Genomic DNA, 23970 nt, shown 5'->3' on the forward strand with positions numbered 1-23970 from the left:
GATTGTACTATTTTTTTTAACAGTAGTTACCTCAGTTACAGTTGATGAACATGTTTAAAATAGTACTATAAACTACTGTCCATAGTTTACATTAGGTATATTGTTAACATCTTATATTAGTATTGTCATACATTTGTTATAATTCATGAATAACATTTTTATACTTGTACTATTCTCTATCATCTACAATAGGACTCACTGTGTTATACAGTCCTATGTTTTATCTTTTAATTTTTTTCTAGTAGCGTATATGACTTAAAGTTTCCCCTTTTAACTACATTCATCTATATAATTCAGTGCTGTTAATTACACTCACATAAGGTGCTACCATCACCACCACCCATTTCTAAACATTTACAATCAACTAAATAGAAATTCTATACAAGTTAAGCATCAACTTCCCTTTCTGTAACCCCAGTCTATCCCCTAGTAACCTATATTCTAGATTCTAACTCTATGAGTTTGCTTATTATAATTGTTCATATCAATGAGATCATATAATGTTTGTCTTATTGTGTCTCGCTTATTTCACTCAACATGATGTCCTCAAGATTCATCCATGCTGTTGCATGCACCAGGACTTCATTTCTCCTTATAGCTGAATAGCATTCCATTGTTTATATATACACCACATCTTGTGTATCCATTCACAGTTTGATGGATACTTGGGTTGTTTCCATCTTTTGGCAAATGTGAATATGTCACTATGAGCATCGGTCAGCAAATATCTATATGAGTCCCTGCTTTCAGTTATTTTGGGGCTATGACTAGTAGTGGCATTGCCAGGTCATATGGAAATTCTATACTTAGCTTTCTGAGGAACTGCCAAACTGTCTTCCACAGTGGCTGCGCCATGTTACATGGCCACCAGCAATGAATGAGTGTTCCTATTTCTCCACATCCTCCCCAACACTTGTAGTTTTCTGTTTGATTTTTTAAAAATTGTAGCCACACTAGTGGGTATGAAATGATACTCATTGTGGTTTTAAGTTGCATTTCCCTAATAGCTAGTGATGTTGAGCATCTTTTCATATGCTTCTTAGCTATTTTTCTTCAGAGTCTTTGGAGAAGTGTCTATTCAAGTCTTTGTCCATTTTTAAAGTGGGTTGTCTTTTTGTTGTTGAGCTGTAAGATTGCACTGTATATGCTGGGTAGTAAACCCTTATTGGATATGTGGTATTCACATATTTTCTCCCATTGTGTAGTCTGTTTTTTCACTTTCTTGATAGTCTTTTGATGCAAAAATGATTTTACTTTTGAGAAGGTCTCATATATTTTTTTCTTTTATCACTTGTGCTCTGGGTATAAAGTCTAAGAAACTAACACATGATTCCAAAGATGCCTCCCTACATTTTCTTCTAGGAGTTTTATAGTTCTGGTTCTTATATTTAGGTCTTTGATGCATTTTGAATTAACTTTTGTCTATGGTGTGAGATAGGGGTCCTCTTTCATTCTTTTGCATGTGGCTATCCAGTTCTCCCAGTATCATTTGTTTATTTTATTTTATTTTATTTTATTCATTTTTAAAAAAAATATTACATTAAAAAAATATGAGGTCCCCATTCACCCCCACTGCCCCCACCCCACCACTTCCCCCACAGTAACACTCTCCCCCATCATCATGACACATCCATTGCATCTGGTGAGTACATCTCTGGGTGTCGCTGTACCCCATGGCCTGTGGTCCACACCATAGCCCACACTCTCCCACATTCCATCCAGTGGGCCATGGGAGGACATACAATGTCCGGCAATTGTCCCTGCAGCACCACTCAGGACAACTCCAAGTCCCGAAAATGCCTCCACATCTCATCTCTTCCTCCCATTCCCCACACCCAACAGCTACCATGGCCACTTTTCCCACACCAATGCCACATTTTCTCGATTATTAAGCACAATAGTTCATGAATAGAATATCATTAAGTCCACTCTAATCCTTACTGTATTCCTCCTTCCTGTGGACCTTGGCTTGGTTGTGTCCATTCCACATCTATGTCAAGAGGGGGCTTAGATTCCACATGGATACTGGATGCAATCCTCCTGCTTTCAGTTGTAGGCACCCTAGGCTCCATGGTGTGGCGGTTGACATTCTTCAACTCCATGTTAGTTGAGTGGGTTGAGTCCAATAAATCAGAGTGTAGGAGCTGAAGTCTGTTGAGGCTCAGGGCCTGGCTATATTGTCAGTACAGAGATTCAAATCCCCTAGATATATCTTAAACCCCAGCACCAACTACAATTCCAGTAAAGTAGCATGAAAGGCTTGTGAAAAGAGATCACATCTGAGTCCAGCTCCATCATGCAGAAACACCAGTTCCAAAGAAGGGCCAACTGACATGGCAGTGAACTCTATCTGCCATGACAGTAGAACCTGTGGGTCTCTTTAGCCCTCAAAAGAACCAATACCTGGGGTTGTATCTACTTTATCTGTCTCTGAGACTCTGCTCAGGTGTGCATAAGGGCAATCCTTCTGACAACCTCTAGACTCTTTTTTAGAGACTCATAGCCATATAAACTCATTTGTCCTTTCCATTTCCCCCTTACTTTAGGTCAAACAGCATTTTTAACTCCTGTTATTATATGTAGACAGGGATAGTCTGCTGGTCCACATTGAACCTTTAATTCAAGGTCATTTTCTAGTTACGTCATCAGCTGGTACTTGGTAGTGATCCCTCGGTGCCAGGGAGGCTCATCCCCGGGTGTCATGTCCCACGCTGGGGGGAAGGCATTGCATTTACATGCTGCGTTTGGCTTCGAGACTGGCCACATCTGAGTAACATGGAGGCTGTCAGGCGGGAACTCCTAGGCACAGTGCTGCTCTAGGCCTTAATCTTATTTCAGGTGTATAGGCTCACAAGCATAGTCATTAGTATCAGGGGCTCACTGATGGACCCTCATTCCTTCCTCGTCCTTGCCGTTGCACCTGGGGGACTGCTGCTGCTCCCCTAGGGACCACGACAGAGCCCCCCCCCTCCTGGCCAGGAACCCAGTACCCCCCCAGCTGTTTTTAATTGTTTCCACTATGAGTATATCCAAACATTTCCATGCACTCTGGATACATGCCCTGTTTAACTCCCTGTCAACCATATGTCCCCTGTCAATAACATCCCATACCAGTATTCCTCCGCTGCCATTGTTGAACCACTCTGTGATCCAAAACTTCTTGAAAAGTGAAGCCCAATATAATGTCAGGTTCCCTTAATAGTAAAATGGAATATAGCGATGAGTTTAAAGGTTCGATATAGAACACATATTGATTTGGAAAAATTCTACATCCTATCTTTTTCTATTCTTTTTTCCCTAATTATTGAGCTTCTCTTCACAAGAGCCTTAGATCACAGTAATTCATATATACAATATACGGTACTCCCACATATCCAATAAAAAACCTTTTCCCTTCCACAGCGATAATCTTTTAACTTATTCATATCATATTTACTGAAACTGATGTACAGAATTTGAGACAATAGCTTTCAAACAAGGTAACATTTGTGTTTACATTGTGGTTTATACTTTAGGCTATACAGTTTTCTAAATTTTTTAGTTATCCTATGTTTTATATTATGGTTTACATTATTAGTCTGTTGTCCCCTATATGTTTTTGGTGTAATATTACATGTTTTATATCCATCCTTGTGTACTCTTGTGAAACACTTCTTTTGCCCTTACATTTACTTTGGTTCCATCTATTCAATATCTATTTCCCCCTCCCCTTGGGGCCCACAGTGACAGTCAATCTTCATTTTTTGAGGAGCCATATTCAGAGATACTTGCAACAGTGTTGAGGGCTTGACTTGCTCAACTGCCCTAAAGCCCTGGGAGCCACCATTTCTCTTGAGAGATACAGTTCCCTCTATTTGATGGCATTAGTCCTCCCCAGGTTGTGGGTCTACCTTCACTCTCATTATATGGGTCTCTACCCAATGGTATAACCCACTCTGGCTAAATGAACATTCAGATATTCCCTAGGAGTCTGTCCTGTGTCAGATTATCCCCTTTGAGTATCTTAAACAGGTAACTTTCCTAATTATATTTTGAAAAGGTTTTCTCAGCATTATACTCTCAACCAACACCTGACAATCTCCTATGTCCGTATGTTGCCCTCCCCTCCCCCCAATTTCTTGGGCAATATTACCCATCCGCCCATCCCTAGCCCCCCTCAAACCCCCAAAGCCCCACCCAAAGGTAACCCTATGCCCCCATTTTATCCCTTCCTTGTACACATACTTACCTCCAGCTTATCATAGATTTCACCCATGTAGATGTCAGCTTATATCCTTCCTCTATCCCCTAATTTCCTGTAAGCCTATCTTCCAGTCTCTAGCTCTCTGAGGCAGTTTGCTTATTTCATATCATTGAGGTCATGTAGTATTTGTCCTTCAATGCCTGGGTTGCTTCACTCAACGTAAGGTTCTCAAGATTCATCCATGTTATCACGTGTGTTTGTAGTGTATTTGTTCTTAAAGCCGAGTAGTTTTCCATTGTATGTATATACCACGTTTTATTAATCCACTCATCTGTTGATGGGCATTTGGGTCGATTCCAACTTTTGGTGATAGTGAACAATGCTGCTATGAACATTGGTGTGCATATATCGGTTTGTGTCCCTGCCTTCAGTTCTGCTGGGTATATACCCAGGAGTGGAATTGCTGGGTCATATGACAAATCTATGGTTAGTTTTTTGAGAAACCACCAAACTGTCCTCCAGAATGGTTGGATCTTTCTGCATTCCCACCAGCAGTTTTCATAGCTGCCAATCTTATGGGAGTAAGATGTTATCTCATTGTAGTTTTGATTTGCATTTCCCTGATAGCTAAAGATTTGGAGCATTTTTTCATGTGCTTTTTAGCCATTTGTATTTCTTCTTTGGAGAAGTGTCTGTTTAAATCTTTTTCCCATTTTTAAAATGAGTTGTTTATTTTTTTATTTTCAAGATATAGGAGTTCTTTATATATGCAAGTTATAAGTCTCTTATCAGATATATGGTTGCCAAATATTTTCTCCCATTGTGTAGGTTCCCTTTTTACTTTCTTGACAAACTCCTTTGAGGTGCAGAAGGCTTTAATTTTGAGGAAGTCCCATTTATCTATTTGTACTTTTGCTGCTTGTGCTTTTGGTGTGATGTTCATGAAGCCATTTCCTATTACAAGGTCTTGTAGATGTTTCCCTACACTGCTTTCCAAGGTCTTTATGGTCTTGGCTCTTATATTTAGGTCTTTGATCCATCTTGAGTTGATCTTTGTATAAGGTGTGAGATGGTAATCCTCTTTCATTCTTCTACATATGGCTATCCAGTTCTCCAGGCACCATTTGTTGAATAGGCCATTCTCTCCTCTTTGAGAGGGGTTGGTGGCTTTATCGAATATTATATGGCTATATATATATGAGGTTCTATATCAGAACTTTCAATTCAATTCCATTGGTCTGTGTGTCTTTCCTTATGCCACTACCATGCTGTTTTCACTACTGTAGCTTTGTAGTATGTTTTGAAGTCAGGTAGTGTGATTCCTCCAATTTCATTTTACTTTTTCAATATGTCTTTGGCTACTCAGGGCCTCTTTCCTTCCAAATAAATTTCATAATTAGTTTTTCTAGTTCCTTAAAGAAGGCTGTGTTCATTTTTATTGGGATTGCTTTGAATGTGTAGATCAGTTTTGGTAGGATAGACATCTTAATAATATTTAGTCTTCCTATCCATGAACAGGGAATATTCTTCCATTTATTTAGGTCTTCTTTGATTTCCTTGAACAGTCTTGTATAGTTCTTGGTGTATAAGTTTTTTACATCTTTAGTTAAATTTATTCCTAAATATTTGATTTTTTTGTTTACTATTGTGAATGGTATTTGTTTCTTGATTTCCTCCTGATCTTTCTCATTATTGGTGTACAGAAATGCTACTGATTTTTGTGCATTGATCTTATAACCTGTGACTTTACTAAACTCATTTATGAGTTCTAGAAGCTTTGTTGTAGATCTCTCAGGGTTTTCTATGTATAGGATCATGTCATCTGCAAATAATGAAATTTTGACTTCTTCCTTTCCAATTTGAATGCCTTTTATGTCTGGCTCTTGCCTCAGTGCTCAAGCAAGTACTTCTAAGACAATGTTAAATAGAAGGGGAGAGTGGGCATCCTTGTCTTGTTCCTGAATTTAGAGGGAAGGATTTTAGGATTTCTCCATTGTAAATGATGTTGGCTGTGGGTTTTTCATATATACTCTTTATCATGTTCAAAAAATTTCCTTGTATTCTGATCTTTTGGAGTGTTTTTATCAAGAAAGTGTGCTGTATTTTGTCAAATGCTTTTTCTGCATCTATAGATATAATCATGTGATTTTTTCCCTTCAATCTGTTTATATGGTGTATTACATTGATTGATTTTCTTATGTTGAACCATCCTTGCATACCTGGAATGAATCCCACTTGGTCATGGTGTATAATTCATTTAATGTGTTGTTGAATATGATTAGCAAGTACTTTGTTAAGTATTTTTGCATCTAGGTTTATTAGAGAAATTGGTCTGTAATTTTCCTTTCTTGTGTTGTCTTTGTTTGGCTTTGGTACTAGGGTAATGTTGGCATCATAGAAGGAGTTAGGCAATGTTCCTTCTGTTTCAGTTTTTTGGGAGAGTTTCAGCAGGATTGGTGTTAGTTCTTTCCGGAATGTTTTGTAGAATTCACCCGTGAAGCACTCTGGCCCTGGGCTCTTCTTGGTTGGGAGGTTTTAAATGACTGATTCTATGTCTATACTTGTGATTGGTCTGTTGAGATCTTCAATTTCTTCTTTCGTCAATATAGGCTGCTTATGTGTTTCTAGGAATTTGTCCATTTCCTCTGAATTGTTGTCTTTTTGGAATATAGTTTTTCAAAGTATCCTCTTATGATAGTCTTTATTTCTGTGGGGTCAGTGGTGATATCTCCTTTCTCATTTCTTATTTTGTGTATTGCATCTTCTCTCTTTTTTTCTTTGTTAGTCTCGCAAAAGGTTTGTCAATTTTATTGATCTTCTCAAAAAACCAGCTCTTGGTCTTGCTTATCTTTTCAAGTGCTTTCTTATTTTCTATTTCATTTAGTTCTGCTCTTATCTTTGTTATTTCCTTCCTTCTTCTTCCTGTGGGATTACTTTGTTGTTTTTTTTCTAATTCCTCCAAATATGCAGTTAGTTCTTCAATTTTTGCTCTTTCTTCTTTTTTGATATATGAATTTATGGCTATAAATTTCCCTCTCAGTACTGCTTTTGCTGCATCCCATAAATTTTGGTATGTTGTGTTATCATTATCATTTGTTTCAAGGTAGTCATTGATTTCTTTTGAGATTTCCTCTTTGACCCACTGTTTCTCTAAGAGTGTGCTGTTTAATTTCCATATCTTGGTGTGAAATCTGGGCCTCTGGCCCTTGCAGATTTCCAGCTTCACTCCACTGTGGTCAGAGATATTATTTTGTATGATTTTGATCTTTCTGAATTCATTAAGCCTTTTTTTGTGGCCTAGCATATGATCTATCTTGGAGAATGATCCATGTGCAGTTGAGAAAAATGTATATCCTGCTGTGTTTGGGTGTAATGATCTCTATATGTCTATTAGATCCAGCTCCTCTAATATACTGTTCAAATATTTTGTTTCTTTAGTGATTCTCTTTTGAGATGTTCTGTCTAGAGTTGATAGTGGTGTATTAAAATCCCCCACTATAATTGTAGATGCATCTATTGTTTCACTTAGTTTTTCCAGTGTTTGCCTCACGTATTTGGAGGCACCCTTGTTAGGAGCATAAATATTTATGATTGTTCGTTCTTCTTGAGAGAGTGTCCCTTTCACTAATATGTAGTATCCTTTTTTGTCTCTCACAATTGTTTCGCATTTAAAGTCTATTTTGTCTGATATTAATATAGCTACTCCTGCCTTTTTTTTTGTTTGTTTGTTTTTGTTTGCTTGTAAGATTGTTTTTCAACCATTCACTTTCAGCCTCCATGAATCTCTGGGTCTAAGATGTGTCTCTTGTAGACAGCATATAGATGGGTCATATTTCCTTATGCAATGTCCCAGTCTGAATCTTTTGATAGGTGAGTTTAATCCATTGACATTCAGTGTTATTACTTTCAAGGAATTATTTATGTTAGCCATATTTTGATTGGACTTGTGTTTGTCATATTTTGTTTGTTTTTTCTTCTCTTTTTGTCTGTTTTGTTGCTCTTACACTCTCCTCCAACTCTGTCTGACCTGTTTTTTCCTTTCTTCCTACAGAACTCCCTTTAGAATTTCTTGAAGGGGAGGTTTCTTGTTGGCATACTCTTTCAATTTCTGTTTATCTGTGAATATTTTGAACTCTCCATCATTTTTTAATACTAGTTTAGCTGGATAGAGTATTCTTGGTTGGAATTTTTTTTCTTTTAGTTCCGTGACTATATCATACCACTGCCTTCTTGCCTCCATGGTTTCAGATGAGAAATCAGCACTTAATCTTATGAAGCTTCCCTTGTGTGTGATGGTTTTCTTTTCTCTTGCTGCTTTTAGAATTTTCTCTTTGTCTTGAGCGTTGGATAATTTGACAAGTATATGTCTTGGGGTGGGCCTGTTGGGGTTTATGATGTTTGGAGTGTGTTGTGCTTCTTGGATATGTACATCTGTCTCTGTCAGTAGATTTGGGAAGTTTTCAGCCATTATTTCCTGCAACACTCCTGATCCCTTTCCCTTCTCTTCTCCTTCTGGGATGCCTATAATATGTATGTTTGTGCGTTTTGCATTGTCATTCAGGTCCCTAAGTCCTAACTGGATTTTTTCTATCTTTTTATCGATCAGTTCTACTCTCTGTTTGATTTCCGATATACTGTCTTCCACATTCCTAATTCTCTGCTCTGCTTGTTCTAATCTGCTGCTATTTGCTGCGAGTGTATTTTTGATTTCTTAAACTGTGGTGTTCATTCCCATCATATCTGTTATCTTTTTGCGTATGTCTGTAATTTCCCCTCCAAGTGTTGTCTTCATATTGTTAACCTTTTCCTTTACTTCATTAAATTTGTCTCTGATATATGTTCTGAGATCTTTAATTACTCGTGTGAAGTTCTGCTCCCTTTCCTGGTTTTCAGTTTGTTCATTGGATTCAGCCATGTTTTCCTGATTACTGGTGTGGTTTGTATATTTTTGTTGCTGTCTGGTCATCATTTTATCTTGATGGGTTTAACCAGTTCCTTAGCTTCTTTGTCTAGTCTTGGGGATTAATTAGCTGTTGTTTTTGCGTAAGTGTTATATCTTCTCTTTTTCACTTTGTTTCACTTTGTTCTTCTTATTCTAATTTCTTATTGCTGGCTGAGTTCACTTTGAAGGGAAGTATTAGGGCCAGGCAAAGGCAATTGTGTAAGAAAGGAAAATGTGTAAAGTAGTACTGGTAATAAATGTTAAGAGAGCAACAGTATGAGATCTGGGAGGATGGATATTAGATTCATGTAAGTTGTGTAGAGTTATAGCAGTAAGTAGAGTACCTATAATGAGGAAGTCGACTGAATATGGGAGGAATATGGTATGAATTAAAAAGCTAGTGTTTTTGTGAGAGAGGGAAAGAGAAAAGAAAGGCAATAGTTTCAAGAGTGGATAAAAGAGAAAACAAAACAAAGGTATTAGAAATTAAGAGTTAGACAATTTGGGGATCAAAGAAAGGGAGGTGGAATGTAGGAGAGACAGTAGATGATGGAGGATATCAAGAGGTGGGGGAAAGGGGATAGTGTAGGTAGCCAAAGTCAATTCACACAGAAATGAGCCAATGGAGGATGAGGAAACCCAGCAAATGTGAGGTGTTCCCTGTAGCACCTATTGTATAATTAGGATAAAATAAAATAAGAAGAAAATGAGGGACAAGAGAAAAGAAAGAAAAAAAAAGAGAAGAAAGAAAGAAAAAGGGGGGTGGGTAAAGAAAAGGGAGGGGAACAAGTAAGGAAAAGAAAAGAAGATATAGAACATCAATAACAGCAACAACAAAAAACCCTTAAATAAATGAAAAAAAAAAAGACCTTGGGGATACAATGGGAGAAAAGACTAGGAAATAGTGCAATATTAGCAACCAGGACAATAAAAAATAAAAAATTAAAATTAAAAGAAAAAAACGCAAACATTGAGGGCTAGGACAATCAAGGACCTCAGATGGGCCTCAGGGTGTGGTAGATTCAGGGATGGAAAGTCTGTGATACTGCAGACTCAAGATGTGTGAGTCTCTGGGGTGTAGGCCACCACGGTTTAGGCAACACAGATCTGGCAACCTCAAATCCGGTTAACAGGGAGCCTGGGAGCACCGCAGTACAGCACAGCCTTCAGGGATCCCCGCAGCTGGGTGCCAGCCCTATGGGAGAGTTCACATCCGCAAACTCTGACCTATGTGTCCAAAACCCATAATTCCCCCTTTCACTAGGGTTTCTTCTGTGGCTGTATCACCAATTCGACTTCAGGACACCTCCCACCCTGCAAGCCCCCGAAACAGCCAGTTCAGGGTGCCTCTATATTGCAGCCAATTTAAGGACGCTACAGATCCGCAGCCAGGCCTAGGGGGCGGAGCTCTAGCTGGAAGCACTGTATCAGTGTCCAAAACTGAAAATCACACGCCTCGCAAAAGATTCCCCTCATCGGCTTCCAGCCGCCTCCCACTCTGCAATCCCCTGAAATAGCTTCCTGGTGATGTCTCTTTACTGCGGGCAATTTAAGGCCACTGCAGATCAGCAGTCAGCCTTGGGTGCAGGGCTCTAGCCGGAAGTGCTATTATTCGTGTCAGAAATAAAAAATTCCCCACCTTGCAAATAACTCCTGTCTGTCTCACCAAATTAGTTTGCGAAGGCCTCCTGCCCTGTTGCCCCTTAATAGCCTGCTCAGGGCTTATGAATTCCCCAGTACCGCAGAGCCTCCAGGAATCGCCACTGCGGTGCCGGTGCTGCGATTCCACCCGCCCCAGAGGGGAGCGTCCCACGCGCAGCCCCTAACTCCGTGTAAGAGAGCCTCAATTTTATCTTTAACACGTATTTTCTCTGTTACCTTCCCGCGAAATCGATGTTCAGACACCTCCTGCCCTGCAAAATCCCGAAACAGCCTGGTCCTGAAGCAGTATCATTTGTTAAAGAGGCTATTCTTTTCCCCAGTTAGTGGACTCGGCAGCCTTGTCAAAATCAATTAGCCACAGATGTGAAGGTCCATCTCTGAACTCTCAATTTGATTCCATTGTTCAATTTCTATCCACCTGCCAATTCCATGCTGTTTTGACCATTGCAGCTTTGTCTTACACTCTAATGTCTGGAAGTGTGAGCCCTCAAACTTTTCTTCTTTTTCGAGATGTTTTTGGCTATTTGGGGCCTCTTTCCATTCCAAAACCTGTTGATAATTGGCTTTCCCATTTCTGCAAAGTAGGCTGTTGGAATTTTGATTGGGATTGTGTTGAATCTGTAATCAACTTGGATAAGAACTGATATCTTAAAAATATTTAGTTTTCCAATCCATGAACACAGAATATCCTTCTATTTATTTAGGTTTTCTTTGATTTTTTTTAAGCAATGTTTTGGTTGTTTTCTGTGTTCACGTCCTTTATATCCTTGGTTAAATTTATTCTAGATATTTGATTCTTTTAGTTGCTATTGTAAATGAACATTTTTTTCTTGGTTTCCTCCTCCAATTGCTCATTATTAATTGTATAGGAATACTACAGAGTTTTGCATGTTGATCTTGTATCCCACTACCTTGCTGAATTCATTTATTAGCTCTCGTAATTTGTTATAGATTTTTCAGGACTTTCTAATGTAGGATCATGTAATCTGAAAATAGCGGAAGTTTTTTTTTTTTCCTTTCCAATTTGGTTGTCTTTTCTTTCTTTTTTGTCTGATTTCTCTAGCTAGAACTTCTAGCACAGTGTGAATAGTAGTAGTGACAATGAGTATCTTTGTCTTGTTTCAGGTCTTGGAGAGCTTTCAGTCTTTCACCAATGTGTATGATGTTACCTGTGGATTTTCTTATATGTTCTTTATCATGTTGATGCTGTTTCTTTCTATTCTAATCTTTGAAGTGTTTTATTAAGAAAGGATGCTGAATTTTGTAAAATGCCTTTTCTGCATCAATTGAGATGATCATATGATTTCCCCCTTTATTTGTTAATGTGGTATATTACATTAATCAGTTTTCTTGTATACCTGGGGTAAAACCCACTTGATCATGGTGCACACTTCTTTTAATGGGCTGTTGGATTCAATTTGGGAGAATTTCGTTGACGATTTTTGCATCTATATTCATTAGAGAAATTGGGCTGTAATTTTCTTTTCTTGCAGTATCTTTATCTGGCTTTTGTATTAGGGTAATGTTGGCTTCATAGAATGAGTTAGGTAATGTTCCTTCCTCTTCAAATTTTTTTGTAAGAGTTTGAGAAGGATTGATATTAATTCCTCTTGGAATGACTGGTAGACTTCACCTGTGAAGTCATCTGATCCTGGGCTTTTCTTAGTTGGTAGGTTTTTGATGACCAATTCAAACTCTTTACTTGTAATTGGTTTGTTGCAGTCTTCTATTTCTTCTAGAGTCAGTATAAGTTGTTTGTGTGTTTCTAGGAAATTGTCCATTTAATCTAGGTTGTCTAATTGTCACACAGTTATTCATAGTAACTTATGACCTCTAAGTGTTTTTTTTTTTTTTAAGATTTTATTTATTTATTTAATTCCCCCCCTCCTCCGGTTGTCTGTTCTCTGTGTCTATTTGCTGCATCTTGTTTCTTTGTCCACCTCTGTTGTCATCAGCGGCACAGGAAGTGCGGGTGGCACCATTCCTGGGCAGGCTGCACTTTCTTTCCCGCTGGGCAGCTCTCCTTATGGGCGCACTCCTTGCGCGTGGGACTCCCCTACGCGGGGGACACCCCTGCGTGGCATGGCACTCCTTGTGCGCATCAGCACTGTGCATGGGCCAGCTCCACATGGGTCAAGGAGGCCCGGGGTTTGAACCGCGGACCTCCCATGTGGTAGACGGACGCCCTAACCACTGGGCCAAGTCCATTTCCCTCTAGTGTATTTTTAATCTCTACTATTGACTTTTCATTTCCATAATTTTTGTTGTTTCTTTTTATACTTTCAAATTCTTATTTATGCCCACACATTATCTGTTTAATATCCTTTATCTCTTTTTGCATGTTTACTTCATCTCCTTGAACTGATTGATTTGTTTGAACTTATTTGATCAGTTGTAACAAATTCTGCATATCATTTGAAGTTTTAATTTGGTTCCTTACTGAGCCATAGCTTCCTGTTTCTTAGTATGGCTTGTAATATTTTGCTGATGTCTAGGCATCTGATTATTTCGATGAATTAACTCTGATCGTCAGTCTCTCCCATTTGACTTGGGTTTTATTGTTGATTGGTTTTGTTTTAAGAATCTTCTTCAATGCTTGAAGAAGACTCTTCAACTTATTCTAGACCTTTAGAATAGCCTGTGTTTCATTGATCAGATTTTCTCAACTCTTTGTCATCTGCTCTGGCCCCGGAGATGTGGTATACTTTTTAAGATTGCACTTTTTGTGTAATTGTTTCACTTCCAAGAAACTAGTTCTTTTCCTCTGTTCCTTTCTCTGGGAATCTTGCTCTGCTCTGTTTTTCTTTGTGCAGAATTTCCTCCCCATCTCCTATGGTTTGTTTAAATTATTTGCCTCACTCACTGTGCCATTTTCCTTACTCTTCTCTTTTTGGTTCTGGGACCCTCCTGTCTCATGGAAGTTCAGTTTAACCCCCATTTTTGTTCTTATTGTTGTTTTCCCATTAGGGTATCCTGTCCCAAGGAGCCAAATGGGGTCAGTAGAGAAAGATGGGTCAATCCAGAAAAGTCTGTGTTGCATTTATTTAGGTGGTCCAGCCAACAGAACTGGTTTGAGTGAATGCAGTATACTTTCCATTTGCAGTTTTACCCTGGTCTCTTGTCTCTCTCCTCCTCCCTCTTCTTTTCTTTTCTTTTCTTTTCTTTCTCCCCTAGCCTCGCCCGCCCCCCCCCCCCCTTCCTGGGGGTCTTTTTGTATGCAACACTCCTAGCAGGCTTGTGCTCAGCCTGGGTCTCTATGAACTTGGGTCCCTGTGCCTGCATATGCATCTCTGTCCTGGGGAGAAGTAGGAGGGATCTAGGCCATTGTCTCCCATGCTGCATGGGACTGGAAAGGGAGTAAACTGGGGGTTCAGGGCAGAAGTTTTCTACCTGATATTTTTCTCTTACTTTAATTCAGCATTTGTGGAGTCCTTCTCCAGTCTACCATTATCCAGAGTTGTAAGCCAGGATTTTCCTTTTATTCACTGAATCTCTAGGGAAGTTTATTCAGGGGATGTCTTATGTCACCATGTTGATGATGTCACCCTGTTTATCATAAAGTTAATTTTAATTCCTCTTTAAATGCTTGGTACATATTTTAGTTTCCTGGCTTCTGAAGCAAACACTATTCAGTGGGTTATCTTAAACAATAAAAATTTATTGGCTCATGGTTTTTGAGGGTAGAAGTAGTCAGAATCAAGGTAATGCTTTTTCCCTAAGGACTGTGGTGCTCTGGGGCTGGCTGCCAGTGAGCCTTGCTCCTTAGTCTTTTCTTCCATATGACAGTGCACATGGTGGCCTCTCCCGGTTCCATTGGCTTCCAGCTTCCACAGCTCCCTGTGGCTTTCTCTCTATTTACAATGGGTTCACACCCACAGGAACGGATTTAGTTTAAAAATGTTTTTCTGGGGTACATAGCTCCAAGTCACTAGGGTACACTTCTCCAGTAAAACCACCTAGGCCTGGATAGTGCTCATTTGGGAGCTCTTTAATTACAACTTCAATTTCATTACCAGTTGTTAAGACTTGGAATTACGTATTTCATTTAGGTTGATTTGTGGTAGCTTATGAATTGTGAGGAATTAATCCATTTCTTCTAAGTTGTGGAATTTATGAGTGTAAGAATATCTTTACAATGGCTGCAGGATCTATAGGGATATCTTCTATTTCATTATTAATACTGTGATTTTTGTCTTCACTTTTTGTCAGTCTTGCTAAAGGTTTATCAATTTTATTGATATTTTAAAAGAATCAGCTTTATGTCTCTTATTTTCTCTTTTTTTTTCCTATTCTTGGTCTCATTGATTTAGACTCTCATTATTTCCTTCAGCTTATGTTGAGTTTATTTTGCTCTTCTCTTTCTAGTTTCTGAGGTAGAAATTTAAATTATTGATTTGAGAATTTCCACAGGGTCTACCTACATTAGAAACGAGGGAAGGTCTCAAATTTCTTGGCTCTTCCTATACTGACAGGTCATTTTCAGTTATTTCCTGGACATTTTCTAGTATGGTAGAAGACTGGATCTTTTAAAATCTTTTATGTTTAGCAGGAAGTTATCCTGTTTAGCCTTAGTATTCAGTTCCTGGCCTACCTTGTGAGCTTTTCCAATGACAGTTTAATTTTCAAAGCCTTTGTCGTATGTCATTTTGGTCTGTTTGATTTATCAGATGCTGCTTGGGTTCTCAATGGTCCCTGCTGAGGAGATCCTGCCTGAAAAGACAAAAGGAATTTCCCTATGTCCCGGCCCTGAGCATCTGTAGGCAGGGAAAGCAATCCCCGTCCATATCAAAAGAGGCTTCCCTGGACTGAACTTGTTGCGGCGGCATCCCCCTAACGGTGCACCCCAGCTGCCCCCGAGCCTTCGGGAGGAGTTTCAAGCCCGTGGGGACAGTGAGACTTTGCAGGCCCCGCTGCTCACTGTGGTTTGGTCCTCCCAGACGGTTCTCCCCACGTCCAGGTGCTGAACGTCGCCTCAGATTGCAGGGTCTTCCCGGGGCAGCTGCTTGTGGCAGGAGTTCCTCCTCCTCAGGCCGGGGCTGGGCCGCTTGTTGCAGTAGGAGCCCCTTGCAGGTGCCACTTGAGGGGACCAGGCCGCGGCTGACAGAGGCACCCAGGAGCAGGCCGCTGGCGGGGTGCCTCACGGGAAGGGGCGGCGTCCTTGTGTCCTTCCGCGATAAGGAGGGCTCGTCCCTCGGTCGGGATCAATCCGCCTGGCCGAGCCGGCCCTGGCTCCTGGTGTTTCCGGAGCGCCGCACTGTACTTCCGGTGGCAGGAATGGCACCCCTTGAGCTCGGGTCTGGAAACGCTGGGCCCAAATTGCCTTCTTATCTTGCTGGGGAATTAAAACACCCTTTTCTTACCAACTGTCAGAGTTCTCCTTTGGCTTATCTTGCCGTTTCCAGGCTTTCTAGTTTTACTTAGCAGTGAGGGTAAGGAGAAATGTGTGCACACCATCTTGATGTCCCGGAAGTCCAGGGTCAGTTTTAAACCAAGAAAAGACTGTTGGAGAAAAATACAGTGCTTACTCGGACATGGAGACTGATATGACCGTAGATGAGGAGAGATTTATTGGGAAGCTCTCCCAGCGGAGGGGATCTGAAGAACAGACTTCAGCCCATTCCTGGAAAGTGGGAACTTGAATTTATTCAGAACTTTCCTAGGTGGGGAAATGAGAGTTGGTGGGAGGGGGTTGAGGGTCCAAGTGGGACCAATAGGGAAGCCCTAGAAGTGGAAACTTTCCCTGATAGTGATTAGAGGATAGTGGGTTAGGGAGTTATGGTTCCCTGGAATGCTGCAGGAGCAGATGTTTCTTTGTTGTATAGGGATTTTATCTCCCTCTGATAAGCAGGTAAGGAAGGTTTCCATTTCCCTTTACTCCCATCTCTCTGTGGTTTTTTTATTTAACCTGTGCGGAAGTGCCATGCCATTGGACATGTAGGCTTATGGGGGGGTGGGGTTAGCCTTTTCCCAGTGCATATCAGAGGAAACTGAGCTATAGCTTGTTAATTACTGCAAGCCCCTAACAAAGACGTTTTCCTGAAAGGAGCTCTAAGAAGGTGCTGAGGATTCTGCAGCCGGCAGCTGGCAGAGGTGGAAGTCATGGGGCGCTGTCCTTTGGGTGCTGTGGACTTGGACAGTGGCCTCTGATAATATGCATGTTCATCGTTGGGTTTTTCTTTGCTGTTTCTTCCAAATGCAAAGTCACTTTTGCATTTTTTCCACTGATTCCTGTACAGATGATATGCGTAATGATAACCATACTAAATTTTGTTTGTGTAGGCTATTGCTTTCCTTTTGACATGCCTTAAGATTTCGCCTCTTGAAGGGAAGTAATCCATCGTAAAATTTTAATTATTATACAGTAGTGGATGAATTGATGAATAATAAAAGAGCTAATGTTGATTCCTTGAGCTTACGATCTTTTAGATATCATATGAAGAGAGATATTCACATATAATTTTATCCCCAGGCCCTTGTGGCATTCTGAGAGCTTTGATTTGAATGGTATATAAAAATTATTTTATTAGGATAGTTACGCAGTTGTGGTATAAGTGTTTGTGCATACAGAATCCATTAGTCCAGTGGCCTTATAAGTGCGTGTTCTCATCGGTTTGGGAAGACACTATTACAACTTCTATTTGTATTTATTTTAATCTCATTTCCTTTAATTTATGCTTTATGCATAGTTTTAAGTGTCATAATCTGTTAGAACAGCAACTACAGGTATAAAATTTAAAAATTAATAAAATTTGGGCCGTGCTACAATCAAAATAATGTGGCAATTACTACGTCACACAGGAGTTTCAAAGTTTGCCATTCAAAAGACACTTAATTTGGGGGATTTTACCTCCACATAATTTACAAAATCAGTTCCACTGAGGAGAAGTAGAATATTCAAAATATTCATGTTTGCATGAGTTTGAAGAATGCACATCAATCTTAGCGCTTCAGAGAAAGAAACGTTTCTGAAGGTAGGCAGAAGAGAGCAATCTGGCTGGAAATGATAAAACCTGGATGTGGGGTGCGAGAGGGCCCAGGTGTGCAGGATGTAAAAAGGAGAATCAGTTATTTCTGCTCTCTGTGGGTTCTAAACTTGTGCTTAGAAATCATATCCTTCTCCATCTGCACTGCTGGGCTGTTTACCATGCTTTACTGTTTCTTTTTTCCATAGCAGGGATTACGCGCTAACATACTATGCAGTGCCCCTTTTTTCATATTTTCTGTGGGTTGTCTGTCTTCCCTCAGCTAGACTCCAAGTTCCATGAGGGCAATGTCTTTACCTGCTTCTCTCATTGATGTAAAACCAAGTCACCTACCACAGGATATGCGTCAAGTGGGCAGTAACCAAACAAATAATAAATGAGTCATAGCAGAGTAGCGGGCTGGCTTATAAATTTAGGGTTTAGTGGATTTTATTAGCCCGTAAAGCTAAGCTATTCTGCAGTTAACGTTATGAGGTTAGGACACTTTTTCTCAACTTCATTTGGATAAGTTTTTAGAGTTAGTGTGCTTAGTAGAATGTACATTAAAAAAAACACAACTATTAGTTGATTTGCTTTCTTTATTCCAAGTATTACTTTTTGTGACTTAGTGTACATCTAAGTGATGAGTGGTTCTGAGTCTTGGTATCAAAGAATCACTTTTAAACAACTGAGTCGAATGGGACCTCTCAGTACCAGTTCACTCAGGGCCTTCCTTGAAGACGTGCCCCTGCTCCCCACCATTAGGCTTACCTGGCTCCAGTCACTCTGGTATGACAGTGCGAGTGTGGGGATGTTTTTAAAACAGATGTGATCTTTTATACTTGTTCATGCATTGCTTTCAGTATTTCCTTGCTTCATTTGTCTTTTCTGTCTTTATTCTCCAAATTGGTTCTAATCATTGCAGAAGATTTCTCAGCAGCAGAGTTGTTCCTGGTTGCCTCCTTTGCCTTTTGGAAAGATTCTGGAGAGGAGTCCTTCCCCTGTTAGGGTTTTATTTTCAAGAGTAGAATGCTCTTCTGTTTCAAGGGTCCTTAAATATGAATATTATCTTAGGAATGGGCACCTTTAAATTATTTATTTGATCAATAATTAATTGACCATCAGTTGAGAGTAAGAGAATGAAGAAGGGACAATTCACTGTGGGGTGGATTTAGAAGTAAGCATGAAAAACTTGGAGAAAGTGGAAAAAACACTGAAGGGGAACATACTCAAAGTTTTGTTTAGGTCTGACTCTGGAAAAAATTGAATCGTTTTCGTTTTTATTTTTATTTGTATACTATGTTTTATAATGCATGTCCTATTTAAGTGTTGCAGGAGACAAGTAACTTATGACTTAGTATTACTGGGGAGTGTAAAATGCTTCTGTTCTTGTATGTGATATAGATTAGCAGCACTATGGAACATTGGCTATATAGTAACTTAAAATTTTTGATGATTTTTGATACAAAGTTAGTGAAAGAGAGGAAAACAAAGTTAAGACTCATTTGGACAAAATCTTACTTGATCTCATCCTCTCCTCTCTCTGACTTCCCCATCATTTATTTACTCATCTAGTCACAAGGTCTGAGGTCTCTCTCTCTCTCTTTTTTTTTTTTAGATTTATTTATTTATTTATTTAGATTTATTTATTTATTTATTCCCCGCACCCCCACCCCGGCTGTCTGTTCTCTGTGTCCATTTGCTGCGTCATCTTTGTCCGCTTCTGTTGTTGTCAGTGGCAGGGTATCTGTATTTCTTTTTGTTGTGTCATCTTGTTGTGTCAGCTCTCTGTGTATGTGGCACCATTCCTGGGCAGGCTGCACTTTCTTTCGCGCTGGGCAGCAATCCTGATGGGGCGCACTCCTTGAGCATGGGGCTCCCCTCTGTGGGGACACCCCTGCGTGGCACGGCACTCCTTGCACGCATCAGCACTGCATATGGACCAGCTCCACACGGGTCAAGGAGGCCCAGGGTTTGAACCGCAGACTTCCCATGTGGTAGATGGAAGCCCTAACCACTGAGTTCTTCTGCCTGCCTGTTCCCTCCTATAGTTAAGGCTTCTAGAGCTCCTCTGTGTCTTACATCTTTTGTTTCTTTCCACTTGGCAGAGCCCTCTTTGGTTTTCTTATCGACTGTCATAATAATATTCCAAATACTAATATTCTTATTTTGGGACCTCTTCTTTATCTCAACCAATCCCATACCCCTCCAATCCTCCAAGCCAAATTAACTGTTCTGTTTCATTCTTGTGGACAGATTCTCTCACACTAAAATTTGCTGGTCTCTTGTTACTTTGTTGAATGAGTACAGAATCCACAAATTGGCATAAATGACCCTCCACAGTGCATAAATAAGCCCTCTCAGGTTTCCCTCCATTATTCCTCCACAGGAAAATGCATAGCACACTATGGGAGCATATTAATGAGCAATATTAGATGTCTCTTTATAATATGAACATGTCTTTTTTTTTTTTTTAAGATTTATTTTTTCTTTCCCCTTACCCACCCCAGTTGTCTGTTCTCTTTGTCCATTTGCTGCATGTTCTTCTTTTGTCTTCTTATGTTTTTGTCAGCGGCATGGGAATCTATGTCTCTTTTTGTTGTGTCATCTTGCTGCGTCACCTCTCCGTGTGTGTCGCCATTCTTGGGCAGGCTATACTTTCTTTTGCGCTGGGCGGCTCTCCTTACGGGGTGCACTCCTTGCACGTGGGGCTCCCCTATGTGGGGGCACCCCTGCGTGGCAGGGCACTCCTTGAGTGCATCAGCACTGCACATGGGCCAGCTCCACACGGGTCAAGGAGGCCCAGGGTTTGAACCGTGGACCTCCCATGTGGTAGACGGATGCCCTATCTACTGGGCCAAGTCTGCTTCCCTGAACATGTCTTATATTTTGGCCAAATTTGATTATTTACTGATACCTCAGAATGCTATATGTACTAACATCAGTTTCTTTTGCTCAGAATGTGGAAGATAACCTGCATCATGCAATGATTCTAAATGAACTGGCAAAAATGCTTCCCATTTTTGCCTACGGGTATCCCATCTAGCCTTTAAAATCACAAACCATTACAACCCTATCCACTCCAGAAAAATTTGCCTTGTTCTCACTTCCAGATGTCACTTAGCTGCCCTTTGGTTCACTTTTAAAAATTATACTGACCTTACTCTTCCATAAATTATAATAATTTGCATATTTGTGTAACCCTCTCTCTGTGTATAAGTTGAGAGCAAACTCCCAGAGGACAGAAACTTTTTTTAATCTTTATTTTTACCTCATGTAGTGTCCATGGCACATTCTTTACAAATCTAATGAGATCAGTGAATTTTGCAGTTTTTGTTTGTTTCTGTTTTTGTTACCATTGTTGTTGTTACTGCTATCACAGAGCTATTTCTTCAAATTTAATCTCTTACATAGAAAGACTGTGTGTAGAAGATGCAAAAAATAGTTCCCTTTTAATTAAAATGGGAGTGGTGCATTCTTTCTAAAAATCCTTTTACCAGCTACCACTTGATGACTTTAGAACACTAGGCTCTGCTCATTTTGAAATGAAAATGACATTCATTTTTCTGAAAATGACATTATATTTTCAGTTCTGTTACATATGTCACCATTAAGCAGGAATAGATTTTTTAATATCATCACCTTAATGGTTTACTAGAAGTTAAATTTGTCTTTGGAATAATGTATGTAAGAGAAGAACACATGAAGATATGTGTGGGCTAGTGGTGAAATTATTTTTCATACATTTGCATTGTCCCTTTCTTGCCTATTTTCTCCCCTGAAAATACCATCTTTTCTGTTGGACATATCTAGAAATTGGCAGAAAAGAAGTTAATTGGGAAGTACACTAGGATTAAATATTTTTAGCAATAAATGAAATAGAAATAAAGTATGTATAGGTTTTCCCCATACTCTTTTCTTAAAAAGGGTGAAATGAGAGAGCTGACATTTTGTTTGCATGCAGAAGAAAATGGAGGGTATGATAGATGGGTTTGGGAGCAGAATATTTTGTTTTGTTCTAGAAGATTTGGATCAGCACAGCTAGAGGCAGGAAAAGGATTTAGTTAAAAAATCTCTGGCTATGAGGGGAGAGATTGGTTTTGCTGTGTAATGTTCTTATGTGTATGGGAATGATTTCTTTGCATGGAGATAGAAAATTGCCTTGATTTCTAATCTGAAGAGGTGTTAAGTTCTTGTGATCTTTAGGGCTGTAACAACTCAATTGGCAAGGAAGGACAAAGAATACTCCTAATACAAATGAAAATTTCAGGAAAAGAAGGGAGAACAGGAAAGGAAGTAAAAGGAGAATATGAGATGCTATTTGTTTGTAGGTTATAAAAATTGAGGCAATAGATTTAGTTCTTCACCAAATGCATTGTTATAATAGCATTTCATTCTTCACAACCCAAGTCTTTTATTCATTTTCCTCTCCTCTTTCCTTATCCCCCTTCCTTCCTCTCCACTGTTATCCACACCATTTTATTTCATCTCTGTTAGATTGTTGAATTGCATAATTTCCATTTTCTGTTGTCCAGAAATTCCTTCTAGAGCCCTGAAGCTGCTGCAAAAATAACCTGGAAATACCACTGCCTTCTAAAGAGAGCTGCCAGAGACTGACTTCCCTCTCAGTTTGGTTTAGTGGCAGTTGAATTAGCTGAGCTATCTTTATCTAGTAACCTCTCTCCAGATTCAATAAACAGAAGACTAGTTATAGAGAAGAGGATGGTGATTTATTGGCCTTATAGGGAATGTCTGTAGAGTCTTCAAGATAATTGCTGATTGGGGTAATTATTGATTGGGTCCTTAAGAATGGGGAAAATAGCATCCTAGTCCTTAAGTGAATATCTGCTTAGGAATCCAACTTTCTGAATCCACTTTGTCTGTGTGAACAGGAGAAGAGAATTTGTGAGAGACCTAAGAGCAGAATCAGCAGTGCTCTAGTATTATTGTTCAGGGCGGTTATGATGTATGAGTTTCCTGCTGAGCAGTTGACAGAGAACTGAGCTCGAAATGTTTTTCCTCAATAGGGTGACTGTGAATGAGAAAAACAGCAGCAGAGACTGTGAAAATGGCAGAGCTATGGGACGCGTCCTGTTTTGAGTCTTTTGTGGACCTCGGAAGATTATATTCTTAAGCTAACCCTCTCCTGTATGTGCCTATCGTATATAGAGCCTTTTGGTTAGATTCAGTTAAGGGGCCTTTGATTAGATGGCAGGTTCCAGGTTGGGTCCTAAACCTTTTACTGGAGTCTTATATAAATGGAACACAGAGAAACAGAGCTGTCATTTTTACCCTGCCATGTGAAAAAGGACTCCTGGACTGCCTGCAGCCACAGAAAGCTGCAGAAAGACAGAGAAACCCTGAGAGGCTGAGAAAGAGAAACCAGCAGAGCAACTTGAAGCTGGAGAGAGGAGCCATATCCCGGATCACCCACTACTGAGCTCAGGGAGAACGTGAGCCTGGAGGAGAAGGCAGAGTCTGGTTGCAATTTTGCCTTGCCGTGTGGCAGGAGACCAGGATCTGCCAGTAATCGATTTTTGGTGAGACAGCATCTCTGAGGATGCCTGGATTTGGACATTTTCATAGCCTCAGAACTGCCAGCTTTTACCCTAATAAATTCCCATTATAAAAGCCAGCCTGGTATTTTGCTCTGGCAGCCTGTAGGTAGCTAAAACAGGGTGGAGAAAATAATGAAGCTGGAGCACAACCCCAAGTAAAGAAACTATGCACTAGGGAGTCCACTTTTCCGGGTGTCCTAAAAAATCGCAAGTGGGCTCCATGAGAGATGGCACCCAGGGAATTCAAGGTTGGTCTGTGGCAGCATTGAGAAGGCTCCACAGAGGTAAGCAGTGTTAGAACTTTTCCATCTCTCCTAATCCTCCGTCTCATTCCCATATAGTCAGAGGAATGGAGATTCAGAGGAGAGAGGGGGAAGCAGAATTGCAGGAATTGAACACAGTCTGTGTTCCCCATTAGGTACCTTGAACCCCAAGAGGGGAGAAGAAACCTTTAAATTTATGGACTCTGAGATGGAGTTGGAAACTTGACTGGACTAGGTTTGTTATCCCCAGAGCGACTAGAACACTATTGAATATGTCCAACGTGATGCTAAGTTGATAAAAATTTAGTAGAGCATGAAGACATCTATTGGAGATGGATAAAGCGATTTCATATTTGAATCCTAACAAGTTTTAGGTAGTTCAGTAAACCTCATGGTATTT

The 23970-nt window shown here is 40.0% G+C and overlaps 1 long non-coding RNA gene across 1 annotated transcript in view; it reads left to right on the plus strand.

The window, feature by feature from the left end:
• Positions 1–23970, plus strand: part of LOC111765012 (uncharacterized) — a 73682-nt gene that overhangs the window by 17594 nt on the left and 32118 nt on the right. The window lies entirely within an intron of this gene.

This window comes from Dasypus novemcinctus, chromosome 22 (genome assembly GCF_030445035.2).
Source record: "Dasypus novemcinctus isolate mDasNov1 chromosome 22, mDasNov1.1.hap2, whole genome shotgun sequence".
NCBI classification, from domain to species: Eukaryota; Metazoa; Chordata; class Mammalia; order Cingulata; family Dasypodidae; genus Dasypus; species Dasypus novemcinctus.